The sequence below is a fragment of the Anolis sagrei genome, chromosome 3 (genome assembly GCF_037176765.1).
Source record: "Anolis sagrei isolate rAnoSag1 chromosome 3, rAnoSag1.mat, whole genome shotgun sequence".
Lineage (NCBI taxonomy): Eukaryota > Metazoa > Chordata > Lepidosauria > Squamata > Dactyloidae > Anolis > Anolis sagrei.
This window is the reverse complement of record NC_090023.1, coordinates 96,416,508-96,431,616: the sequence shown is the minus strand read 5'-3', so window position 1 is coordinate 96,431,616 and position 15,109 is coordinate 96,416,508.

Here is a 15,109-nt window from a genome sequence, read left to right as displayed (position 1 = left end):
AAGATATGCAAAATTCAGATTGTCAGCTGTAATGCTATGTACTATCACTAACTCTCTGAAGGACTTGGCTTGAAGTTAGCCTGCCACCATTAATCAGGCATTTCAGAGGAAAACACACATTTTCCACTCAACAACTCCTCTTCAAAGTGATTTTCTTTTGATATGCCTGAGCAGCATGCGTCTGTCCCAGTGCTCACTTCTATATCCTCCCTGGAATATGATTCACATCAAAGAATGTCTTTTCAACCTCTGAAGACTACTCAGTGCCCATTTATCTACTGTCACTGAAATAGAGAGACAAAACAGATGACTGCTCTAATAATGCAAGCCTTAACCCCTATAGAATTTCCTTATAGTGTTGGAAACAGTAGAGTGACATTATGAAATATTAACTTCACAAAATCCTATCTATAAAGAGGACACCCAGATAAAAATATGTTCTCTGTGCACACAAAACGAACAGCTTTGTTAAACAAATAAAATGCATAAATATAAGAATATATTTTCTTTGATGTTAGACATTCAAAAAAGATCACTAGTTTCAATGCTCTCTTCAGTGCAATTCGGTATTGGCTTACTTAGAACTCATTGAAGGCAGTCTTCTAGGCAATTAGTTACAGTGGGTTCTCAATAGTTGCTTGGGTTTGGTTCCAGGACCCCTTCTTTTCTGACTATTCATACCAAACATTCATGGATACTTAAGCCTCATTATACACAATAGCAAAGTGAAATGGTCTCCCTTATATGTAATGATGAGTGTAATAGATCTACCTTTCAGTCGGCTAGGCCGAAGCCTGCATGGCAGTGGCTGGCATCTTGGTAGTCAAGCAGAGCAGGAGGAGGAGTCAAGCTGACTCCTGATTGGGTATAGCCAGTAGGGGAGGAGTCAGTTTAGAGAGAGGGAAATAAGCTGCCTGTTTTGACAGAAAGGGGAGAAGGATCTTAGATAGAGACAGAGAAGGTTGTGGATTTTTAGAGAGGAAGATACAGCAGGGATCTGACAGGAGAAGAAAAGCTTTTAGTGAGCCTTTAGGTTAGGGAAATAGGTTGAGACAAAGGCTGGTAATTTACTGTGCTGTGAGAGCTAGTAAAAGGAAGATTTGTCTCTGGAGCCTACTACCCTTGGTGGAGACAGATAGGGATCTGTGCTCCAGTGTAACTGTGTCTAAAGATAGAACAGTTTGCTAAAGAAGCCTCACAGTGGTTAAAGCTTTTCTGTCAGGGGAACTGTTTGTTTTAAGTAACCAAGTTCCTGCACCTGCATCAAGATTCTGTACCACTCATTTCCAACGAGTTGCTGTTCATATCAAGTTTAAATAAACTGTTTCTTAGTTAACTTTTAACTGGTGTATGCCTCAATCCATTCATTTCCCTCAGAACTCATTCTCTCAACTCATTTTTAAAGTCCAGTCAGCTAGGGAGGAAGCCATAGAAGACCAAGAACTCAAACCCACATGACCTATAATACATTCACACCCTTTTGGTTCCTCAGGCCAGTAATTTCTGAGGTGGTGGCGGCAAATACTACCAAGAACATTCGGTCACTTGCATATACAACATAGGGTCAGCCTTGTAATTACGCTATATCGAAGGGCAGAGGTGTGATCGTTGTGTCCACCCTGTCCGGATATCCCATCAACATCGTTATATTGGTGGCAGCGGTGGGATTTGTCTGACCACCCTGCCTAGATATCCTTGAACTTTCGTTATAATGAGCAATTCAAACAGGTGCCAGTGAGAGCTTGAGGATCTGTGAAGTGGTGGGAGGCCACAGCATAGTACATCAGTGTAGTGCTTGGTATGCAGTACATCAAAGGTTTGCTTTTGGAACCTTTTTTCTAGCTGTGGTTGGTTGAATCCATGGATGTGGTACTCATGGATACAAAGGGCCACTGGAGATTTGCTCATTCATACTGCAAAACTATATTAACCCACTGAGGTAACCCCCAAAGAGTTTGATGAGACATCTACCTATTTGCCGTATCTATCTCAGCTGATTTATCTGGGAATAAATTAAATAGAATACACTGACATTTCGAAGACATTTAAAGGACTGCATTGTAAATAGATGTAAATTATTCAGAACCAAGGAGTATTCTCTGCCAAATTTTCTCAGTTAAGATACAGACTACGTTTTGCACTCTTCTACAATCTCCTGTATTGCACTCAAATGGCTGAAAAGAAGGGAACAGACCTGGTGCTTGAGCTTCTGAAGGTTGTTGGCCCCTGAAGACCAGGACAGTGAAAGAACAGTCATAAATGGTGTGTTTTTTTCTTTCAAAGATCCAAGTACTCTAATTAACTAGTTTCATAATCCAATCATGCTAAAAATTTATCTTCCCTTGGGTTTGTAAACAGTAGAGGTATGTAAAATGTCAAAATTAATTTTGTTTCAAAATACAACTTTAATTTGCCCCCTGTTTTATTTTATAAGTGTTTCTAAACTATCTTGAGTGGTCCATTTTGTTTTAAATGTGAAATACCAAAATTGGTAAGTATTTTGTTTAATTAATCTGCCCATTTGCACCAATGGGAATACTTCCAGGGCTTGTTTCTCTGTCAATTTTATGGCTATCAGGGTGAAACTTGCTACACTTGTAGGACACATTTACCACTGTCTGCCCTACATGTTTCAGAACATTTCACTCATCCACTGATTTCTGGTAAATTTTTAAATTTTTTTTACAAATAACTTCAAAAAACTACAGGAGCTATTCTGTTGAATTTCTCTACAATGACACAACATAACAAAGTTTCAGAAAGATTTGCACATCCACTGATTTTTAGGGAATTGTTTTCAATTTCAGCACCTTGGCTGAGTCACTCTCTAAATCAGTGTTTCTCAACCTAGGGGTCGGGACCCTTGGGAGGGTTGCAAGTGGGTTTCAGAGGGGTTGCCAAAGACCATCAGAAAACACACATTTCTGATGGTATTAGGAACCCTTTTGACAGAGAAGGCTGAAGATCTCTCTGCCTGTCCTTCTCTTCCTTTTTGGTGTTGGTGATCTACAACTCCCTGAATTCATCCCCTGCCCCCAACCTCACCAATATTCAGTGTTGGCTATGTAGGTAGTAGGTAATGTGCCAAGTTTGGTGCAGCCGGGGCTCCCCATCCACTCTTCCCTGATAGGCTGAGGAGAGCCTGTGATGGTGCATGTTTGGCTGCACCTCCCAGGAGAGTTTGTTTGTGCTTAAAAACAAGCTGACTCATGATGATATATGAAAGCAAGATAACTTTTTTGGAAATGGGTGTTTTGATTCATCTGTATTCATCTGAGGGTGTGTGTGTGTGTGTATGGGGGGGGGGTATCCTCTGGGTTTGTAAGTCACATCATAAGTACAAATTTTCCAAATGCTTATGACCTACGGCTCATATTTGAATTCTGCACAGCTCTAGTAAACACTGCTATTTAGATATATTTAATGTATTTTCATTTTTCAAAAATCTTTTCTCTTCAATATTTTTTATCCTATGTTGAACCAAAATTACTAAACTGTTTAACAAAGTAGTAACTTAATTTGTAGAAATATTTAAAGAGGAGACCCTGAGCCTTGGGACCAAAGTAGGATGTAAGTGTATGTGTATGAGAGAGATAAGAGAAAATAAGAATTCTGCACACCCAATGAAATATTCACTTTTCCCACAATTTCCAGCTCTACAAGTGAGATGTTGAAAATCTTTCACCCCTAGATCTATTAACCCAAGTAAAGATTCTAATAATTGCTAGAAAAGATGTAATTATGGTGTGTTCTTTCAGTAGGAACTGCAGGAATTTAAAGCACAATGAAGCTGTGCTGAAAAAGAGTGTCAGCTCTGAAGTAGCAAAATGCAGGTTCCAAGAATGTGCACAGAAAAATAGTTATTACTTTTTGTTTCACTTTCATTTTTAAATTATAATTATTTCCATTATTTTTTTTAGAAAGGCTTTCATTTGCAACTACTTAAATCAGCATTAATTCTTTTTTTTCAGACTTCATTTTGGTTTGGAAATTATTATTTCTAATCGAAAACTTGGCTTACCTTCTGAAGCCAGCAATTTCAAAATTGGATATTTGGAGACTCAATTGCAAGAATAATCATATTCCTTAAAGACATCATGCACAAAAAGGAATTCAGTATTATTGCACAATTACTCCCAGTGGAGGTACAATGACATCAAATCTACAACAGCAACCCAATCCTGCCATCTGTAACACTAGAATTTGAAATATTATCAGAAGTTCTACTATTCCCTCTTGACAATGGACTTTGACAATTTCCATATACCACTTGGTATTCCTGTTATAAAAACAAGGTTAAGCATTCTTTTTTCAATTTTCTACTTACTATTACTCTACTTACTAGTGTCTTACGGGTGACAGGGAGCTTTGGTATGGGCTGGTCCATGAGGTTATGAAGTTGGAAGCAACTGAACAAATAAACAACAAACAACTTAGTGTATTTCTTCCATAAGGCTAGTTTATAATAATTCTCCTATATTATTTATCTGTGTTTGTGACAATGCGTGTGTCATACATGACTAGCATATTTAACTCAATTGAAAGAAGGAAAATAAGAATGAATTTTGTTTAATTACAGTTTGGAATAGGAATAAACAAGAAGAACAAAGGCAGGACAAAGTAAGTTCAGAGTGCAAACACATACAACACACACACTGTCTCATTGTGAGATCTCATTGTGAGATCTCTCTTTTTTAAATCTTAACAGGATTCATAACCTGGGTATTTGGGAAGAACAGTTCTACAAGGTCGGAAGCATTGATCCTATCTGGCCAAAGAAGCAGGCATTCCCTAACCGTAGACAGAAAATCCAAAGATGTCAGAGGCCACTGAAAGGGTAGATCCTGGCATTAATCAATCATCCCTTATTCGCTGTGACTGCTGGGACTCTGAAAAAAGATATGTGAAAGAATGTCAATTGTCAAATTTACACTGCAATAAAGACAAGTATGCACATTGTTCCAAAGATCACTGGGATCTCTTAACACCCAATTAAATATCTGATCTTTGCCAAGGTTCAGCAGAGTACAATAAACAGAGAAGGAAATAATAATACATCCAAACAAAAATAGATTTCAATGATGTTTGATATTAACATTGGAAGTCATCTTGATTTATGCCAGTCAACTCTATATTGAGTATGAATGGGACTGTTTAATACTACTTATGTTTTTTTTCTTTCATTTTAAACTAATGTGCATCCCCCATTAAGTTAGTTAAAAGTTTTGTGACAAACCAAAGGAAAATTTTCCCATTTCAAAAATTGAGGAAATATCTATATATGCAACATTTTGTCCACAGTTGTGACAGACATAACCTAATGTGAACTGGGATACTGGCATAAAATAATTTTCAATGCCAAAAATGACTCATCAGGCGTACATGTTTTGTGTGCTTTTGGATTACCACAAAGCAATCCAAACGTTTTCATTCAAATCTTGTTATGATGCAATCCTAATTTCCTGATTTTTAATAAATCAGGAAATTAAATTGTTGGTGGTGTCTGTATGTGTTATTGATGTCAATCTTTTCTTATTTCATTCTCAGATACAAAATTAATTTTAAAATTTTTCTCCAAAATTGATAAAATGTGTAGTTGTTTGTACATCTTTTGAAAGAATTTTTCATACATTATGACTTTTTTGACAACAAAATAATTCACAGAAACAATAGAGATATTAGAGGTGTGCTTTTTTGTTAGTCCTCATAAGTCATATCAAATTTGTTAAATTCATATTTACAAGGCAATATCTGATACATGAGCATGACCCACACCAAAAATTTAAGAATCCGAACTTACCCCATACTTTTTTTGTTTTAGTTTTGTAAATCTCAAAAGACTTCTAAAGTCAGTTTCATATCTAGCAAAGCTGACAGCAAAGCCAAAAAGGCTTTCCTCACCATTAGGAGCAGGGGGGAAAGGGAGCAGTGTTTGCTGGGAACAGAACAGAATTCTGGGAAATGTAGTTTGGAAAGGGGGGAGCTTTATGCCAGATAATACAAAAGGCTCTGCCCTAAACTACATTTCCCAGAATGCAATGCACTGCTCTGCATCAGAGAGATTTGCCTCTCTGCAACTAGCCAGTTCTAATAAGGATAATAGTCTACACTGTGATTTTTGTTCCTTTGTTATAAATGTCATTTCCTACTTGATTCTATTATAAAAACATGACAAAGGTTTTTTAAAAACTGCAAAAACGTGCCTTTGCATGAGGGACATCCTGCTATAGCACATTTAGCTGTAGTACACTATCCAGTCCACCAACTTAACATTATCATCCACCCAAGAACAAAGTTCCTGGCATAAAAGTATTACTTTCAAAGTACTACACAATTAAACAGGAAATAACACTTTCAAACTAGGAACATGTTTTCATCATCATCATCATCATCATCATTCAGTAGCTGGATGGTCATCTGTCAGGGGTGATTTGATGGTATCTACACTATGGTATTTGTTCCTGGGCTGTAAGTGTCATTTCCTAATTGGTTCTAAATCATAAAAACATGGCAAAGGTTTATTAAACTGCAAAAACCTTGGCTTTGCACATTAGGAGTGGAAAAAAGAGAGAGCAGTGTTTGCTGGAAAAAGAAACAAAAACAAAAACACACACAATAATTTCCCAAACCAAGTCACTAATGGACAATATGGACACCAATTGCATGGATCTTCTTGACTGCCACTAATGGATCAGCAGGACAATAAGGTCATCCTTTCCAAAAATTCCAGTACTGTTTTAGTATCTTTTTTATTCTGCTCCCTTTCTGACCTGCACATGGGACATCTTGGTATAGCACATTTTGCTAACCAGTCCATCAATTTAATATTATCATCCAACCATTTGATATAGTTTTTGGTGCAAAAACAAAGTTCCCAGTGTAGAACCATTTTCTTTATTTTTAAAAATGTTGTTTATAAATACTTTGAAAATTCCCCCAAAACTCCATGGATAAGTGAAATTAGGTGGGTACGAGTTTTAAATGTGTTCTACCATTGTAGCAAATTTCACCCCAAATAGCTGTAAAAATGAGAGAGGAAGAAGCCCCTGAAACTTCCCCAATTATATTATTAGAGGTGTGCATTTTTTTTTGTTTTCCTTATAATGCAGATCAAATTCATTACATTTTGTACTTATGAGGTGATATCTGATACATGGGTGTGGCCTGCACAAAAAAAATAAGAATCAAAACTTACTTTGTACTTTTTCATTTTAGTTTTGTAAATCTCAGAAAGCTCTCAAAGTCATTTTCCTTTTCAGCGCAAGTAAGCAAAGCAAAGCCAAAAAAGCTGCCTTAGTGCCTTGTCTTGCCTTTTCTCTAAATGAATGGAGTCTTGGCATTAGGAGTGAGAAAAAGATAGTATTTGCTGGAAACAGCACAGAATTCTAGGAATGTAGTTTGGGAAGGGAGGAGCTCTATTCCGGTCCTGCCCTAAATTGTATTTCCCAGAATGCATCAGATTCAGAAAGCATCAATCAGGATAGTGGAGAGAGAAATTTGTCCCTCCCTAACAGCAGCCAGCCAGAGTTCCAATGAATGATTGACTCTGCAAAGAGGACGAGTGACAGATGCTCCTAGTAAGTAAATTTCTGTGCTGGGTTGGGAAGAAATCCCTCAATGGATGGCTCCCATGATATAGGGGAAGCATATTTATTAGTTTAGAGTCTTGATGATACCCTTCTGCCTGGAATAAGGGGTTGGACTAGACGGCTCTTGGGGGTCCCCTCCAACTCTACGATTCTATGAAAATGTAGAATTGGTTAATATTAGTTTCTATTGGTTAATATGACAGGCATTCAAAGAGATAGCTGTTGTGGGTTTTTTTTTTTAAAAAAAATGTTTTTGGCAAAACATTTTTTAAATCCTTAAAATCAGTAGATGTTTGAATACCTCTGAAAGTTGGGGGAAATGAACTCCTATTATCTCCTGCCATTTTATAGACAATTCAAAGAGATAACGCTCGTAAAGATTTTTTTAAAATGTTGTTTATAAAGACTTTGAAAATTCCCCAAACATCAGTGAATAAGTGAAATGTTCTGAAATTTGGTGAGCTAACACTGATCATAGAATCATAGAATCATAGAATCAAAGAGTTGGAAGAGACCTCATGGGCCATCCAGTCCAACCCCCTGCCAAGAAGCAGGAATATTGCATTCAAATCACCCCTGACAGATGGCCATCCAGCCTCTGTTTAAAAGCTTCCAAAGAAGGAGCCTCCACCACACTCTGGGGCAGAGAGTTCCACTACTGAACGGCTCTCACAGTCAGGAAGTTCTTCCTCATGTTCAGATGGAATCTCCTCTCTTGTAGTTTGAAGCCATTGTTCCGGTTCCTAGTCTCCAGGGAAGCAGAAAACAAGCTTGCTCCCTCCTCCCTGTGGCTTCCTCTCACATATTTATACATGGCTATCATATCTCCTCTCAGCCTTCTCTTCTTCAGGCTAAACATGCCCAGCTCATTAAGCCGCTCCTCATAGGGCTTGTTCTCCAGACCTTTTATCATTTTAGTCGCTCTCCTCTGGACACATTCCAGCTTGTCAATATCTCTCTTGAATTGTGGTGCCCAGAACTGGACACAATATTCCAGATGTGGTCTAACCAAAACAGAATAGAGCATGGGGAGCATGACTTCCTTAGATCTAGACACTATGCTCCTATTGATGCAGGCCAAAATCCCATTGGCTTTTTTTGCCGCCACATCACATTGTTGGCTCATGTTTAACTTGTTGTCCATGAGGACTCCAAGATCTTTTTCACACGTACTGCTCTCGAGTCAGGCATCCCCCATTCTGTATCTTTGCATTTCGTTTTTCCTGCCAAAGTGGAGTATCTTGCATTTGTCACTGTTGAACTTCATTTTGTTAGTTTTGGCCCATCTCTCTAATCTGTCAAGATCGTTTTGAATCCTGCTCCTGTCCTCTGGAGAATTGGCTATCCCTCCCAATTTGGTGTCGTCTGCAAACCTGATGATCCTGCCTTCTAACCCTTCATCTAAGTCATTAATAAAGATGTTGAACAGGACCGGGCCCAGGACGGAACCCTGCGGCACTCCGCTCGTCACTTCTTTCCAGGATGAAGAGGAAGCATTGGTGGGCACCCTCTGGGTTCGTCCATTTAACCAATTACAGATCCACCTCACCGTAGTTTTGCCTAGCCCACATTGGACTAGTTTCCTTGCCAGAAGGTCATGGGGAACCTTGTCGAAGGCCTTACTGAAATCCAGGTACGCTACATCCACGGCATTTCCCGCATCTACCCAGCTTGTAACTCTATCGAAAAAAGAGATCAGATTAGTCTGGCATGACTTGTTTTTGATAAATCTATGTTGACTATTAGTAATGACCGCATTTGTTTCCAAGTGTTTGCAGACCACTTCCTTAACAATTTTTTCCAGAATCTTGCCTGGTATTGAAGTGAGGCTGACCGGACGGTAGTTGTTTGGGTCATCCTTTTTTCCCTTCTTGAAGATTGGGACCACATTGGCCCTCCTCCAATCTGCTGGAACTTCTCCTGTTCTCCAAGAACTCTCAAAGATGGTTGCCAATGGTTCCGAAATGACTTCAGCTAGTTCCTTCAATACTCTTGGGTGTAGTTGATCTGGCCCTGGGGACTTGAACTCATTTAGAGCGGCCAGGTATTCCTGTACAACTTGTTTCCCAATTTGGAGTTGGATGTCCTCAAATCCCTCATCCACTCCATCTTGCTGAGGTTGAAGATGACTTTCTTTTTGTGAGAAGACCGAGGCAAAGAAGGTATTTAGTAGTTCTGCCTTTTCCCTATCCCCTGTCAGCATTGCCCCATCTTCTCCTCGAAGAGGCCATATCGCCTCCTTGTTTTTCCTTTTTCTACTGACATAAGAAAAGAATCCCTTTTTATTGTTTTTAATGTCCCTGGCAAGCCTGAGCTCGTTTTGTGCTTTAGCCTTGCAGACCTTTTCCCTACAGCTGTTGGCTATTTGTTTGAATTCTTCTTTGGTGATTTCTCCCTTTTTCCAGTTCTTGTGCATGTCTCTTTTGTGTCTCAGCACAGTTAGAAGTTCTTTGGACATCCATTCTGGCTTCTTTGCACTTGTCCTATTTTTTCTTTTTGTTGGCACGGTTTGCAACTGCGCCTTGAGTATTTCACTCTTGAGAAACTCCCATCCATCCGTAACTCCCTTGTCTTTTAGTATCTATGTCCACGGAATGCTGCTCAGTGTTTCCTTCATTTTTTGGAAATCAGCTCTCCTAAAGTCCAAAATGCGGGTTTGACTTGTCTTCGTTTCGGCCTTTCTTTGTATCTCAAACTGCAGGAGCACATGGTCACTTGCCCCTAAGGATCCTACCACTTCAACCACATCGATCAGGTCCTCCACATTTGTTAGGATGAGATCAAGAGTAGCCAATCCCCTTGTTGCCTCTTCTACCTTCTGGACCATGAAATTGTCTGCAAGGCAAGCTAGGAATTTGTTGGACTTTGTACTCTTGGCCGAGTTTGTTTTCCAGCAAATATCGGGATAGTTGAAATCGCCCATGACTACTACATCTCTTCTCTGTGCCTGTTTGGTCAACTGTTGGCAGAAGACTTCATCAAGTTCTTCCTCCTGGCTTGGAGGTCTGTAGTAGACTCCTACAACAAGATCTTTTTGAGTCCCAGTTCTCTTGATTCTTATCCAGATGCTTTCAAGCTGGTTTCCCAGATTGCTGTCTTGGTCCTTTTTGTGTTTGTGCAGCCCTCCGTTTAGCCTTCTGGCGGTTCCCTGACATTATGGGTAAAGTAGTGTTCGCAAGGCTGTTGTCCCCCTCCCCCAGTGGGCCTAGTTTAAATTGCGCCTAATGAGGTTTGCGAGTCTGTGAGCAAAAAGGTGTTTTCCTACTTGTGTGAGATGCACCCCATCCCTTGCCAGTAGGCCATCCTCCTGGAAAAGCAGGCCATGGTCAAGGAAGCCAAAGCATTCCTCCTGACACCATTTTCTAAGCCAGTCATTGACCTGTACTATTTTTCTGGCCCTTGTAGGACCGTGTTTTATGACTGGGAGGAGGGATGAAAAGACCACCTGTACATTACATTGCTTTAGCTTTGTTCCTAGAGCTCGAAAATCATTTGTGATCTTTTGAACAGTATGCCTAGCAGTATCATTGGTTCCTACATGAATCAACATGAGGGGAGGACGGTGATGGGGCTTGAGGAGCCTGGTGAGCCTCTGAGTGATAAGGTGTATTTTTGCCCCCGGTAGGCAGCATATTTCTCGAGCCATCCCATCCGGTCTGGAAATGACGGCTTCCATTCCTCTAAGGAGGGAGTCGCCTACTACCAAGACCTGTTTACTTTCAGGAATGGCAGGGCCCCTTTTGCGCATTGTAGTGTGTAGGTCCCCAGAAAAGTGATCCTGTTGGTGTGAATTGTGTAGGTGTAAAGTGTTGTCCTCCTCCTCGACATCCCCAGTGCATTCATCAAGGACAATCCATTGAGATTCATCCAAGAGCCTAGCGTTCTCCTGTATGTGTTCCTGTTGCACCTGGTCTATGGTTGGGAATGGTACACCTGCATGATTGTGTAATGTGATTGTGAATGTTGTGAAGTGTTGTCCCAAACAGGGCTATCCCCTTCACACTGGTCAAGGACGAGCCACTGATCAGTATCTAAGCCATTCTGGTCTTCCTCAATGTGTTGGGTTTCTTGGTCAAGTGATAGCTGTGTGAGAATTTGGAATCTATTGTGTAACTGCAGCTGAGAAGAAGTATTCTGAGGAGGCTTCCGGGTCCTATGTCTCTTACTAAGGGTGACATTCCTCCAAGCCTGAGGGTTGTCCACATCTGAGGTGATCTCCTCTTGAGCCTCCCCATAATGTTGATATGATATGGGCTGCGTGTCTAGGATAGCATGCTGTGTGGTGTCTAAGAATGGCTCGAGTTCCTGAATGCCCTTAAGGGTCTTAATACGGTCCTCGAGTTGTCGGATCCTGTGTTCCATGTGAGTGATCTGTTTACACTTGGGGCAAATATAATTGAGTAATTGTAGTGTGAAAAAGCTGAACATGCCACAGCTTGTGCATGAGACTGGAAGATTTCGTGTTTGTTCCATCTGGGGGTTGCTAATTACCTCCTCTTGGTGTGTGTTTTATGTTGTTGTCTATATGCAGGGGTGAAAGTGTAGGTTACTGAGTGTATGAGTTCGCGCGCGCCGTCAGTCGCGCACGACCCTGGTTTATATAGGGTAACCAGGAAGCAAAACAGGAAGCCCCGCCTCTCAAACAAAGCAGTTAATTTTTAAACACAGAGAGCTCCGCCTCTCAAACAAAGCAGTTAATTTTTAAACACAGGAAGCTCCGCCTCTCAAACAAAGCAGTTAATTTTTAAACACTCACTCACTCAGATTTCTAGTGCCCTCTAAGACAAAGCTTATCCTGAAGCAGAAGGGAACAAAATGGATTCTGCTTCCTCAACTTCTGTGGAAGCCCATCTGCCCCTTGACTTCAGACCCTGGTTTATATAGGGTAACCAGGAAGCAGAACAGGAAGCCCCGCCTTTCAAACAAAGCAGTTAATTTTTAAACACAGAGAGCTCCGCCTCTCAAACAAAGCAGTTAATTTTTAAACACAGGAAGCTCCACCTCTCAAACAAAGCAGTTAATTTTTAAACACTCACTCAGATTTCTAGTGCCCTCTAAGAGAAAGCTTATCCTGAAGCAGAAGGGAACAAATGGATTCTGCTTCCTCAACTTCTGTGGAAGCCCAACTCTGATAAATGTGTTCCATCTTTAACATGAGGGAGAAAGGAACCCCTGACTTTCCCCCAAGTTTAACGAAATTTCATTACTCTTGTTAGAGTAATGGATTTTTCACCAACTATACTTTAGAAATATTATAGGAACAAAATGGCAGCATCCCCCCCCCCCCCAAGTTTTGTAATGACTTTTGAACCATTTTAAATGGATCACACATCCATATGAAATATTCAAGATACACATTTTGTGGGATTTTTTTGCACAAGATACACCCTTTTCTGGGTTTTTTAATTACAAAGGGAAGAAGAATTCATAGTACTTGAACATTTTCTAGGTGGGATAGATTTGGTACACTTTCCAAAAAGATGTGAAAACGTGGACATTCTATGTATATTAGCTCTCTCTCCTTCTCCCTTTTTTCTTTTAAATATCCCCATGGCACTAAAATTTACACATTTGACAAAAAGCCAGTCTTCCATTATATTAGTTGATGAAATGTGCTCCCTGTACATTATCTTCTACTCTAATTTAATTAAAAGTGATAATGCAAGCAAAAAGACCTAACTTTTTCTGAGGGTGATTGACCAAAAACATTTTAGAAGTGTACAAACATTTGGAATCACTTTGTTAAGAAAGTAACCTTGCTTCATATGACTGGTAAAGCTGACAATGAGCCAGGATAGTGTGGAGCTCAAGACTCTAATTTATTTAATGTGGCAGCTGAACATCTCTGTTGATAGGATCTGACACCTTCTTCACCTTTGAAAAGCTGTAACATTTTAAATAACAGCAGACAGCATTGACAACAATTAAGGATATGAAGGATAGGGCTGATTATTCAGTAACCCGAGGCATAAGGCATAGAATGACATAAGATTTCTTTTTTTTAAAAAAGATTCTCAGTGTATTTTTTCTTGATCAAATATATCTTAGTAAAAATGTACCCAGTGGTAGCTGTATTGGCTGTGAAGCAAATACAACAAAATCAACAAGCAGTGATACCTTTTGTAGACCAGCTAATGGATTTCATGCCTTTGTAATCACTCCAATTTAAAACCAATGAAATTAACACAATATGAGGCCATTTGTTACAGAAAATGTTTTTTGCACAGAAAGAACCATAATTTTAACTGACCTTTGTAAACGTACAGTTTCTCCAGACAAACTAGTTTAAGGTTTTGGATGCCTTTTGGGTCATTAGAGATAGAATCATTGGATCACAAAGTTGGATCACAGAGGGGCCTATGGACCAGTAGGGCAAATCTCCACTCAGTGCAGGATCACCCTCACTGTCAAGAAATTACTTCTAACATTAAGTTTAAATCTACCTTCCTTAAACTTAAAATAATTGTACCTATTTCTTATCTCTGGAGCAGCAGAGAACAAGCCTGCACCCTCCTCTTTATGGAGCCAGAACATTAAGCCCATTATTGATCGCCACACCACATTCCTTTCCAATTGTGCCCCTCTCAGGAGTGGATCAATAAAGAGACAGACTCTTCAAATGATGTAATGACAGTTTTGCAAAAGTTTCCCACCACAGCAAATACCAACCAGTGATGATGTCGTAAAGAGCCCTGGATCACTCAGGAAAGGCGTCCTAGCTGGACACATTCTAAGTCAATCAGTGGCTATCACAGGGATCTTGAATAGCTGTAAAGTGCAATAATTAAAAAAACCAGCAGAAATCTGTTTCATTTCTGTTTCAAATTTCAGGTGCCCCTCATTCCACTTTCTGGAAATTTCTGGGAGATTAGGAGGGGAGACATTCAGATTCATAACTTGGGATCCAGAGTTCCATTTTCATTTTGGGAAGATTCGGTCGATTAGTTCAAATGGGAAACTGATGAGGCATATCTTTCTGTCCTTTTTTTGATGGGGGTAGGATGCTACAAAGAAGATAGGTAGGTAGGTAGGGCTGTCACTTCAAGTTTCAAAAGCAAAAGAAAAAACAAAAAACAAAATCCTAATACTGTTAGCAAAGTAAAATAACATAAAACACTCAAAATGCCCTTTCAACTCACAGCCCCCCTTCTTATTTCAAAAGAAAGATAATTTATTTAATTTTCTAAAAGCTAATGCTAACATTCTAAATCCTGAGTCAGGCAGCAGCACTGCACAGGAACAGAAATAAAAGAAGAGAAGTGAATGAAGCTACACATTCTCTCCCCAAAAGCCATGTGATCCACTTTCTTCTTCTCATTGGCTATGGCTAGATTAATGAGGGGAGAAAACTGTGTGCAGCTACTGTTGTCAATCATCATTATGCCAGTCCCTGCCCCTGGGACAGCAGAGTACTATTATCATGTCTAAGAAGGCCAAATCAACAAATCGTTCTCCAATTTAGCCAAAAGATTCAGCTCACCATGTTTTCTTTTGGTAAGGCTTCAGTAGGGTTTTTCCCC